This window comes from Sus scrofa, chromosome 2 (assembly GCF_054392235.1).
Source record: "Sus scrofa isolate SSC_HxYL_T2T_F1_AM1 chromosome 2, Sscrofa_HxYL_maternal_Yorkshire_Landrace_v2.0, whole genome shotgun sequence".
NCBI lineage: Eukaryota > Metazoa > Chordata > Mammalia > Artiodactyla > Suidae > Sus > Sus scrofa.
Genome location: NC_139384.1, coordinates 156,136,564 through 156,148,615, shown reverse-complemented (window position 1 = coordinate 156,148,615; position 12,052 = coordinate 156,136,564). Strand labels below are relative to the sequence as shown.

General features: G+C 42.3%; 1 protein-coding gene and 1 long non-coding RNA gene across 7 annotated transcripts in view; one reads left to right on the top strand and one right to left on the bottom strand.

Annotated features, from left to right (window-relative positions):
• KCTD16 (potassium channel tetramerization domain containing 16) overlaps nt 1–12,052 on the bottom strand; it is a 304,030-nt gene that overhangs the window by 243,566 nt on the left and 48,412 nt on the right. The gene's annotated exons all lie outside the window — the stretch shown is intronic.
• On the top strand, nt 6,971–11,553 carry LOC110259529 (uncharacterized). Its single transcript, XR_014838972.1, has 3 exons — nt 6,971–7,184; nt 7,931–8,861; nt 9,910–11,553. It is a non-coding gene; the product is annotated as an uncharacterized LOC110259529 (long non-coding RNA).

Genomic DNA, 12,052 nt, shown 5'->3' with positions numbered 1-12,052 from the left:
CCAACATGCAAACGTCACACATCTCTCTGCTTTCTTCTTTTTTTTTCTTTTCCAGGCTTAGAGAGAAAGCTCTGATAGGTAAACTCCCTGCTGGCTATAAAATTCAGCTGGAAATAGTTGACCTTGATGGTGGCAAGCCCTCCCATTGTCAATTTCGATGTAATAAGATAATGAATTTTAAATGTTGAATCCGTATTTTCCTGAGATCGAAGAAAAGTGACAAAGATCCCAACCTTCATCTCCATCCGTTCCTATAAGAACAACAAATCTGATGTTCTTAACTGATAGCACTTTCTTTTATTTAATGGTTAATACGGCTTCCTGTGTGAGACTGGAGACCCATTCGAGCTGGAAATAAAGCAGGAACCTGCAGAGCACTTAATCCAAGTTGAGAAGACACAGTTCTTCAATGATTGAAACACAACTGCTCTGCTTGAAACAAAGGTTCCATACTTTCAATGTGGCATGAAAAAAACAGCTACACAATCTAAGGGTCTACACATGAATCTATTCATGACAGCGGTGAGCAATGTGGAGCTCCTTTAAACAGGACCTCCTAAAGCTGCACTTTCCAAGACAGTAACCACTAGTCTCATGGGGCTACTGAGCACTTGAAATATGGCAAGTGTGGCTCAAGAACCTGATTTTTATATTTTATTTGGTTGTAATGATTTTTTTTTTTTTGTCTTTTTTTGTCTTTTCTAGGGCCGCTCCCACGGCACATGGAGGTTCCCAGGCTAGAGGTCTAATAGGAGCTGTAGCTGCCGGCCTACACCAGAGCCACAGCAATGTGGGATCTGAGCCGTGTCTGCAACCTACACCACGGCTCACGACAATGCCAGATCTTAACCCTCTGAGCAAGGGCAGGGATCGAACCTGAAACCTCATGGTTCCTAGTCGGATGCATTAACCACTGCGCCACAACCGGAACTCCTGGTTGTAATAATTTTAAATGTAAAAACTGAAGCAATGAAAAATATTCAGAAATAAACTGAAATGATATTTTTGATATATTGAGTTATATAAAATATTTTACTCAAATTACTTTTACTCTTTAATGTTTGTCATTTGGCTATTAGAAAATTTCAAATTACATATATGGCTCACTCAATGTTTCTGTTGAAGAGTATTGCTCTAAAGACTGAAGAATTAGGGATAGATTCTACCTTACACCTCAGGGAGGAATATACTTTAGAGCCTATCAAAAGGTAATTATTTGCCAGAAAAAAAAAGGACATGTGGTGTGGACGTCCAGACACATGGTCACATACCGTATGAAGGATGAGAGCCCAAGTTCTCGAAATCCATGGTTCAGGTCTGAATCCCAGCTCTGCTTTTGACTAGTTTTAAGACCTGGGCAACTTGCTAAGCTCCTTTGAGCCCATAGCTCTGAGTGTTCAGTCAGTGGCTCTGATATATTAGCTAGTAAGTGCTCAAAATATATTAGCTATTACTATTGCTGTTATTATTAACAGAAGGTTTGCTATTTAAATGATACTGGGAGATCATCTGAACTTCAAACATGATTTTCAGAAAAATTGTGGTCTTATGGACTACATGTAGAAATTTAACAGAATGGTTTATTATTTGGCAAACCATTAAGTATCAAGAATATTCAAGGCTTGAGACTAGCTCCCTCTTTTTTTTTTTTTTAAAGGCCATACCTGTAGCATATAGGCTAGGGGTCAAATTGGAGCTACAGCTTCCAGCATGCCGACATACACCACAGTCACGGCAACACCAGATCCAAGCCACATCTGCCACCTACACCACAGCTTACAGATCCTTAATCCACTAAGTAAGGCCAGGGATCAAACCTGCATCTCATGGATACTAGCCTGATTCCGTACTGCTGAGCCACAGTGGAAACCTCCTAAGAATAGCTCCCTCTTCTTAATAAAGAGTTAGTGATATACATGGAGATACAGTTGGAAACCTTTATCTTTGTGTGGTGCTTCCATTTCTGGAAGCTTCTTGAAACCAGTAGGGAGCAAAGGCACAGCAGAAGTTGTGGAGGGACTTTGCCGACCTCGTAGTGCAGCCTAATGCTAATCTTATCAGCAGTACCCATGGATCGTGATTTATATATGAATTTGCCTATTTGCCTATCAGTCTCTGTTCCCCACTAGAACTTAAGCTTCATGAGAGCAGAAAATGTGCTCACTCTGAATCCCTAACCTTTATAACATACTTGGTAGATAGTGGGTGCTCAATAAATATTTTTCAAATAAATGAATGAAGAAAAAGACTCCATAAACCATACAGCTGAAAGGAAGAAATTCATGACAATGGGCCCAGAAAAGTGTACCCCAAATAATAAAGTCGGATATCACAAAGCATTACATAAGCATCAAACAACAGTGATATAATTTAGGCGACACTAAATCAGCAAGGAAAACAGAAGCAAGACACTGATAAGAATGAATTGTAGTTCCTGGAGTTCCTGTCGTGGCTCAGTGGTTAATGAATCCGACTAGGAACCATGAGGTTGTGGGTTCGGTCCCTGCCCTTGCTCAGTGGGTTAACGATCCTGCATGGCCGTGAGCTGTGGTGTAGGTTGCAGATGCAGCTCAGATCCCGAGTTGCTGTGGCTCTGGCGTAGGCTGGATGCTACAGCTCCAATTCAACCCCTAGCCTGGGAACCTCCATATGCCGCGTGTGCAGCCCTAGAAAAGGCAAAAAGACAAAATAAAAAATAAAAAGTAAATAAATAAATAAAGAATGAATGAATTGTGGTTACTAAGTGCTTACAAGCCTCTTTACCACCGAAGATAAAGTCCAGGAGCACAGCACATCACATAAGGCCATTCACCATCTGCTCTCTACTTAGCTCCTATACAGGGCGTTTGCCCTCTGCCCTCACATTCCAGCCATGGGGTTCAGGAAACAAGCCATGATCAACCTCATTTCCATGCCTCAGCATCTGCTTGTCCTTCTGCCCGTTATGCTATTCCTTGTACTGTCTGCTTAAAAAGTCCTCATTCTTTATGACTTTGCTTAAGAATTGCCACCTCAGGGAAGACGCCTCTGATCCTTCCACACAGAATTAAGTACTTCCTCTTCTCTTTATTCCCAATAAGGATCACTTCTATACCGTAAGTGCATATATACTCATACATAACACACCTCTTAAGTCACATATAAAGTCTGGCTGCATACATCAAACCAAAGATTTGTACCTTACATGACAGGCATTGCGAAAGAAGAAAAGGAAAAAAAAAATGCCTAATTACACCTTTCATTTTAGATCGTATCTTTGAAATACAGTTCCTACATTCAATATTTTTAAACGGTGATTATTTTCCATCCTAACTGAAAAAATTCACTCAGCTGCCTTAAATCCAATGATATCCACTTGAGGCTAAAGACTTGCCTCTTTGAGCATGCTAAAGGTTTCCATCTTTGTCTCAATTATATTAAGTTTATGAGATGTGTGCATCTTATCACCAGTAACAGCATTCTCACTTTCTAGTCTCTACCTACTCATTTCTATAAGATAATAAGGGCAAGTCAATAAAATATTCAAATAATTATTCAAACTCTTTCATGCAGGCAAAGATGATAATGCAGCTGAAAGAGAATTCCCAGATGCACTCCCTTGAAATAACATTCACCCTTGCAGCCCAAAAACATGGAATAGTGCAGTGCACTGGTAGTTAATAGGTGCTTAATAAATCTGTGTTGTTGACTGACAGATTTGGTAGGCAAATGACACAAAACATTGGAAATTCCTCACCCCTTTTAATCAGCCATTGCATAGACTCAGAGAAACGTACCATCCATAAGCCACTATGTACGTTTTGTGGGTAAAAGCGATGAGTTTTATAAACCAGATTGAAATCCCACTGCTGGTGCCTCCTAGGTTTGGGATCTTGGACTTATTTTCCAAGTCTTGGCTTCAATTTTTCTTCCAAAATGAGGTTAACAGAGTTGTTATGAAGTTGAAATAACTTAATTCTTAGAGCTTTCAATACCCACACAGATGAATCCTCCCAATTCCTCTGCTCCAATAGTCACATCTTCCACCCTCGCTCGGTCATCCTCTTTCATGGCCATTACTTGAATTGTGTCATTATTAATTGCTTGACCCTCTGTAAGTTCAATTTCAAACATCTCACCATCTCCTCCTGGCCTTGCAGCTCATTTTCACCAATACTAGACTCTGATAACCTTTTAATCCATAGGGACTTTCAATCCATTGATCCTATAATTTTTATTGTCCTTCAACTCTTGCATGTCCTTATTACATTTCTTACCCAACTTAAATTTCAACAGCCAATCATCTTAATAACTCTTTTGTGTACATCTTCAACTCTTCTGCAGTCACTTTGCAAAACCTCACTTGCTCGTTAAGATCAAATCTGGGCCTGCTCCCCACCTGCATCCATGCAGCTGGACCTAGCTAGAGAAAAATGTACAGCCAAGTGACCTCACTTCTTAAATTTTTGTTGTTGTTGTTGTTGCCTTTTAGGGCTGCACCTGCAACATATGGAAGTTCCCAGGCTAGGGGCCTAACTGGAGCTACAGTTGCTGGCCCACACCACAGCCACAGCAACCTGGGATCTGAGCCACATCTGCAACCTACACCACAGCTCATGGGAACACCAGATCCCCAACCCACTGAGTGAGGCCAGGGATTGAACCCGCATCCTCCTGGATATTAGTCGGGTTCGTTTCCACTGCGCCATGACGGGAACTCCAATCTCACTTTGAATTCCTGGCCACTGGCTTCAGGTGGGTCCTTTAGTGCTGCCAATCATTAATACATTTTTTTCCATTTTTTTTTTATTACTCAAATGAATTTATCACATCTGTAGTTGTATAATGATCATAACAATCCAATTTCACAGGATTTCCATCCCACAGCCCAGGCACATCCCCTCACCCCCCAAACTGTCTCCTCCGGAGTCCATAAGTTTTTCAATGTCTGTGAGTCAGCATCTGTTCTGCAAAGAAGTTCAGTCTGTCCTTTTTTCAGATTCCACATGTCAGGGAAAGCATTTGATGTTGGTGTCTCATTGCATGGCTGACTTGACTTAGCCGATCATTAATATCTTTTCTGGCCCTAGTTCATTCACTCTCTGCAGCGCTAAGGAACTATTTAAACCTCTCTCTTTCCTTTCCTATCCTCAGCCTTCCGGTATCTTACTTTACTGAGCAAATAGAAGCAATCCAAAGGAAACATCAACAACAAGCTCCCACCAAAGCATATCAACCATGCCTGTACCCATATATTCTAAAACTATTTACCGTATATACACATATGCATATATGTGATAGTAGACACATATCCTATTACTGGACTTATTACATATCTATTCCATATTCAAACATCCCATTACTATGAATGAAACAACAAGGCTCAGAACAAGGAATAAACTCTACGTGCATTTAATTCCACTCCTAACATATCCAAGAATACCACTTGGGTCTCCGGTCTTGTTGACTCTTCCCTAACCCCAGGGTCCTTCCTACCAGCACACAAAAATGCTGTTTCTTTTACCATCATTTTTAAAAAAAATTTGTCCCAACACAATTGAACAAAGCAAAACAAACAAGCAAAAAATCTGCTACTAATCTCCCTTTTTATTCTACTCACCTAATTCCTAGAGTTGACTATGGAGAAAAGATCCATACTCCATGAACACACCAAGATCACGTATCAGTTAAAAAGCATTTGCAGTCTTATGACTCAGACAGACTTGAACAGAGTCTGAATCTTGATTGTATTATCCACTAGCTGGGAACTTGGGGAAGGAACTCCCAAATTCTCCATTTTCCCATGTGTAAGTTGAGAAAATGATCCTCCCCTCCTACAGCTTTTCTGGAAAGAGAACACGGTAACAACTACAGAGCACTTATCATAATGTGTGCCATGTGATGTGCACTCAATTAATGGCATCTATAATTTCAGAAAAAAGTAAACAGTTAAATGAAGAAAAACCAAAAACAAAAGGGGAAAAGCAAAAGGCTATCCTTGCTCATACCTAGGATTTTAGGACTTTCATCAAGATTCAGAAAGAGAAGGCATTGTGAGGCTCAATTGGTTTTAATACCGAGAACCAATTTTTCTTTTTAGTTTTCGTTTGTACCCTTGCTGTTATATACGTCTAGATTTCTAAGGTAATAGAACGCTGCCAGTAACATGAAGCAGTTACACCAAGGCATCATATTCTTAAGGAACTCTCCTGGAATTAAAGACTGAGCTAGTAAAAGAAAAGCTCCTTTTCAGTGTACTAGATGATGCAGATGGAATGTCAGGTTAGTCATAGGTTCGTGCTTCAATGTGCCTTTTATCTGGAGAACAGGAATGCCTGTCAGAGCATCTAGATTCATCTTGCATCAGCCTATCTCACTTAGCTCTGGTTTGCTACAGATTCAAGAACCAGAACTTGCAGATATGCCTTTGTATTTTTATTTTGAAAGGCATATGCTTGTTAATTAATTTATTTAGCTTAGGTATTTGGTGGAGTGGATGAGGAAGACAAGGATAAATTTTTTCCTACTCCATTTAAATTGTTTTTGACATCTTTCTGTACTATGAAATCTTGCGCCTTTTCATATCTGTGGTACCTTAGAAATCAAATTCTTAAAAATAATGCTGTGTAGGAGTTTCTGGGAGAAGAGATTGTATCCCATAAGTTTTGTGTGGGTAACTGAGGACAGATTTGCAGATTTCAGTCCAATCTGGTTTAATTTTTTTCAAGCTGTATCAAGGGAAACTTGTGTTCATGAAGGCTTGAAATTTAAAGGGAAGAGAGAAGGGAAATCAGCTCTGCCCAGCACCTCTGCCACCCCACCCCCTGCTGGACACTGCATGTGGGCTTCTCACTTAATCTTGGGAGTCTGTTCCTTTAAAGAGATGCTTTCGGCAATTCCAAAAAGATAGGACCGCCATCTGGTATTGCCGTGGTGTTGCCTGAAAGCTGAGAGTGCCAGAACTGGGGTCAAGGCCATTGGAATGTGAATTGTGCTGGTGGCGATTATGAGCTCACAGGGCAGTAACTTGGGTCTCTGGGGTAGAGAGAATTATATTAAAGTTCAGCCCCATCAACCACCCTTGATCTCCATTAATTCACCCTCACCTTCATTCCTGGCATGAGTGCAGGAACTCTGCTCAAACTTAACGCTACCATGTTCTGTCCATACAGCAGTTCTGAAGCAGCCACCAAGAGTGACCTTGAGTAAGTTAAAACCTCTCTAAGCCTGAGTTTCTTACTGTAGAGTTTTCATGAGGATTAAAGGAGAAGCACTTGACCTGATACCTGACAGGGAGTTCAGGCATAGAAGATAGCTATGGCTATGGTTAGCATCTCAGAATTTATATATATGCCACTGCATACCTATATTTTATTTCTGTCTGCTCAGGGGGACTTCCGTAGCAAATTAAGACAGCAATTATTTGATTACATTGCATCTGGTTGTTTGGAAGAAAACTTGTTTTCCCATAAAAGGAAGCAAATTACCAAGGCAAATCACAGACTATAAACAATATGAAAATATAGCTATGATAAAAAGAAAGTGTTCCTGCTGTCTTTATACAGAAGATTATTGCTGGTATGAGGGATTATTTGCAAACACCCTCAAAATAGATTTTTTTGTTTACAATTAATTCTTCATGTTAGGACAGAAAGCACCATCTCCACCAGAGATTTTACCACAGTCCCTTAAGCTCTTTTAGAGGAAATGTACATTAATAAAATAATAGACTAACCTCAGGCTTTATGCACAATATAGAAAGTAATTCCAGACCTCTAGGTGAAAGCATCCAAGTCCACAGTAATGACGATTTTCCATGCTTTCTTTCAACTGCTATGGTCTATGTTGTTACAAAAATATGTAAAGTGGATAATTAAGGTAACTTTATAAGAGCCCCAAAGCAGAGGTGAATTAATTCGCTTTTACTCTTTTTCTACATTGCCTTTCCCAGCCCATCCTTCATTTAGACTTCTCCTGAGAACTAAACGTAAGTCAATGCAAATGTTAAAAGCAGAAAGGACGACACAGCTAAGAACCTGACCGAAAATGTAAAAAGCTAATCTTTCCAAAGACCGAAATTCACCGTATGTTTGGACTGTCTGGATTAGAGTTTTCAAAGAGCTACGCTGAGCCCCAGATTTCCTGAAATCGTCCCAAAGGCCACCACAAAAAAAAAAAAAAAAAAAAAAAAAAAGGGAAGAAAGGGGACTTGGAAAGACCATCTTATACCCAATTCCCACATCACCCAAACACTGTCTCTTTAAAAGATTCTGTGTGGGGGCTTCTACCAAGACCTGCATTTAAAGCCTGGAGGCTCAGAGAGGAAACCGAATCCTCGAGAAAGCCTGAGATGCCCCTACCTCCCAGGATGCTCTGATTTTATAAATCAGGCTGGTACTTTTCCTAGTGTAAAAGATAAGCGTCATGCTCCCATCCAGCATTGCAGTTTACGGGGCTTCAATAAGGGATTTGCTGTTATCTATTTAGCCGGTACCTTCATACCCTACGTGCAAGATCACGACACCAGTAGAGGAGATCAAAAGAGACCTGACATATCTTTGATTCTACGCTGCTCAGTCTGACATAATGATACTGCTGGTGCTGCGGTTCCACTGAAGCCCATCTTCTCTGGACCACCGGCACCCAACATGCTCTGACACTGTTCTAAATGAGCGGATTCAAGCTCTCTCTTCTCGGGTGCAGGTACCTCTCCTTAAGATGTTCTCTAGATGTTCACTCAAGTGAAGATAAAATCCGCCTGAACAGCAGACATGCAATCAAGCAACACAGTCCCTGTACAGATGCCATACTGTTTGCTACTCAGTGTCCTAAAAGTTCCACGAGATCTGTTATACAACTGAGGCACCTAAGGGTGCGAGAGGGTGAGTGACGTAGCAGAACCAGTTTCCCCACTTCCGTCCACATCTTTTACCCTCTCTTTCAGGGTTTTATTTGCCCTTCTCTGTGTCTCCCATTTGTTTCTAGTACTCTGGCCAGAGAGAAGATATATATTATAGGATATAATATTTATGTGTGTACCTATACATGTATGCATACACATATGTAGGTATATTTGTGTGTGTGTATATAATATATAGAGATATAGTCAGCTGCCTTCACACTAATAGGAAATCCCACTATTATTATTATCTTCTTTTTTTTTTTTTGTCTTTTTGCTATTTCTTGGGCCGCTCCCGCGGCATATGGAAGTTCCCAGGCTAGGGGTTGAATCGGAGCTGTAGCCCCTGGCCTACGCCAGAGCCACAGCAACGAGGGATCTGAGCCGCATCTGCAATCTACACCACAGCTCACGGCAACGCCGGATCGTTAACCCACTGAGCAAGGGCAGGGACCGAACCCACAACCTCATGGTTCCTAGTCGGATTCGTTAACCACTGCGCCACGACAGGAACTCTGGAAATCCCACTATTATAATTTTGGTGGGGTAGGGAGGATAGAGAAAAAAATAACCTATTGAGGGCCTACTATGCACCAGGCACTGACCTAGATGCTACGGATACACGTGAACAGGACAGAGGTCCTAGCTCCTGCCCCCATGAAGCGTACAGTGTAGAGAGAGAAAAAATAAACAAGTAAATTGAGCAAATATTTATACATGAACAGTGCTAGGATGGAAACATAGTGATGAACAGAGAACGAGGAGAAGACACTGGGGAATTCTGCTGGGATGGTGACAGAGGGCCTTTCCTAGGAACACCCATTAAAGCCTGACCCAGAGAGGTGAGGGGGAGGAAGAGTTCCCAAGGGCAGTGACTTGAGGTGAGAAACAGGCCAGGCTACTGTCAGAACTGTCAAAGGGCCGTGCGACAGCACTGAGGAGGGACCAGGGCCTTCACAAGGGGGCGAGGGGTGAGCACACCAAGGGGACCCTGGGGACGTGCCAGGGGCTACATCTTTCCTTTCTCCAAGGTCCTGAAGCGTGTGCAGCCCTCGTCCAGAGAGACACGCAGAGATGAAGCTTTTGCTTTGAGAGTGGGCAAGATCAGCTCAGCAGATCGGTACTCTTTCAGTTTCTTCTTCCAAGTCCAAACACATCTATTTGTAAGACAAACAGAAAGAGCCTAGAGAAGTGACTGAATATGAATGAGACAGGCAAATGAGACGACATGGCCTTGGCTTAATTCTCACAACGCGGCCATGAGAGAAGCCTGGTGTTCCCCATTTATCAGACAAGTCCTCCTAAGTGTGAAGCAACCACATCTTTCAAAACAAATAAACATTTACATGCCTGAGCATCCAGTGGCCTGGAAAGGGCCTAGAAAAGGTTGAACGTATCATGCACTCTATCGTTAGTCATTACTGCTCCAGGTCTCAGGAGCATCTATCCAGAAAAGCCAAGCAACCCTGCCGTTGTCCAAGGAACAAATAGCATGCTCTTTCACCGCAGTTCAGCACCATGTACAACTCCACACAGGTATCCCTCTGTTTAAAGAGAAAAAAAATTCACCTAGATGGCAAGAAAGCAACCTAATGAACACAGAATCCTATTTTCCATTTGTGCGGCAGGGTAAATTTGCAGGCATGTGCCCACAGGAAAGTTTCTCCACCTGACACAACTGAATGCTTAACTGTGCAAGAAAATGAGCCCTGATGCCTGACGAGGGCTCGATGTGCTTCACATTGTCAGCTGGCTCCTTGTCTGCTAAGGGCTCTGCAACACGTCTCCAAGTCTCAAGTATTCCCTGGGTTTTGATTTTATGCCTCTGCCACACCCTAACAGCCACGCACCCCCTTTCCCCATCCGGGTCCTGAGAATGTCTCTGCTCTGCAGCTCCCTTCGCAGAGACGCCACCATGGCCAGAGCCTCGCCCTCCTTTCCTGGAGGCAGTGGCCTAGCAGCACCGATCCACAGATTACACATTGTCTACGACACAATATACAACACAGTGAACGCCTCTTAAGTGTGCGCCAGGTTACAGGGAAAAGAATGGGTCGCCTCCTATTTCCATCAGTGTAACTAGTTCACCATCACATTACACGCTCAGAATCAAAGGTCGTTGTACATGGGGTGTGGGAATGACAAGAACTTCCTGCTTTGGAATGCGACTGATGGAATAAAAGCAGGAAAATATGAAATTCTTTACGTGGGGCAGCTTTTCAGTGGGTCATACAGTAATGGCCCCCATTAGAGCTCATTTCCTTTTAAAGTCACACAGCACAGCGACACACAGTGTGAAGCAAAATGTCTTGTTTGCATTTCTGGAGCCGTTGAAATGGTCTCTTTGTCAGGGGTGTACTCAATAACCACTTTCCGTCTCCACCAAGGAGAATACTCTCTAGGCCAAGATGCAGAAAAGGTTATTCTAATTCTGCAGTGACTGAATATATAATTTAAATTGTATTCTTAATTTTCAATTCTACCGCATATTAGCCTAGCTTCGGAAAAACCACAAGTTGAAAATGAGGTAGGGAGAAAAGCCATTATGAATGATGTCCATTACGGAATAGCCAGGCTGGAGAAAAGACTTCCTGGAATCGGAGTTCTTTGAAGGGTTTACGTTTATGCGCATTCAGATTCGGTTAAAATAAACAGCTTGAATTTCTTCTTTAAAAGGCACTTCTAGGTGTTTTTGTTTTTAGCATAGAATCAACAGACTGGACAGATTTCCCAGGAGGAACTTTGACAGAATCAGGTAAGTTATTTATAGGACGCAGCTGTATCTTGCCGTGCCCGAACTCCCAGAGGTCCGTGTAATTATTTATTAACATTTCCACAGCACCGCCTGGGTGCCAGGGGGCGGCCACAGCCCTTTATATACAGTAGCCCCCTTGATCCTGCTGACAACCCTATGAGGCAAATACCGCTGTTACCGTCTCCATGTCCCGGTGAGGAAACAGAGGCACTTTGGCCGGAAATCAACAGTGAGGGATTCAAACCCCAGCAGTCTGGGCACCAAGCCCCAGGCTCTGAGCCACTGTGTCATGTTGCCTCTGATTAAGGAAAGATCAATCACTAACGTTTCTGGGAAGGAAGGAAAGCAGGAAGTGGAGTCCTCTAGCCCTACCTAGGAAGATCGGGAAGGCACCTAGCTACGGGAGCTGTTCTATTGAG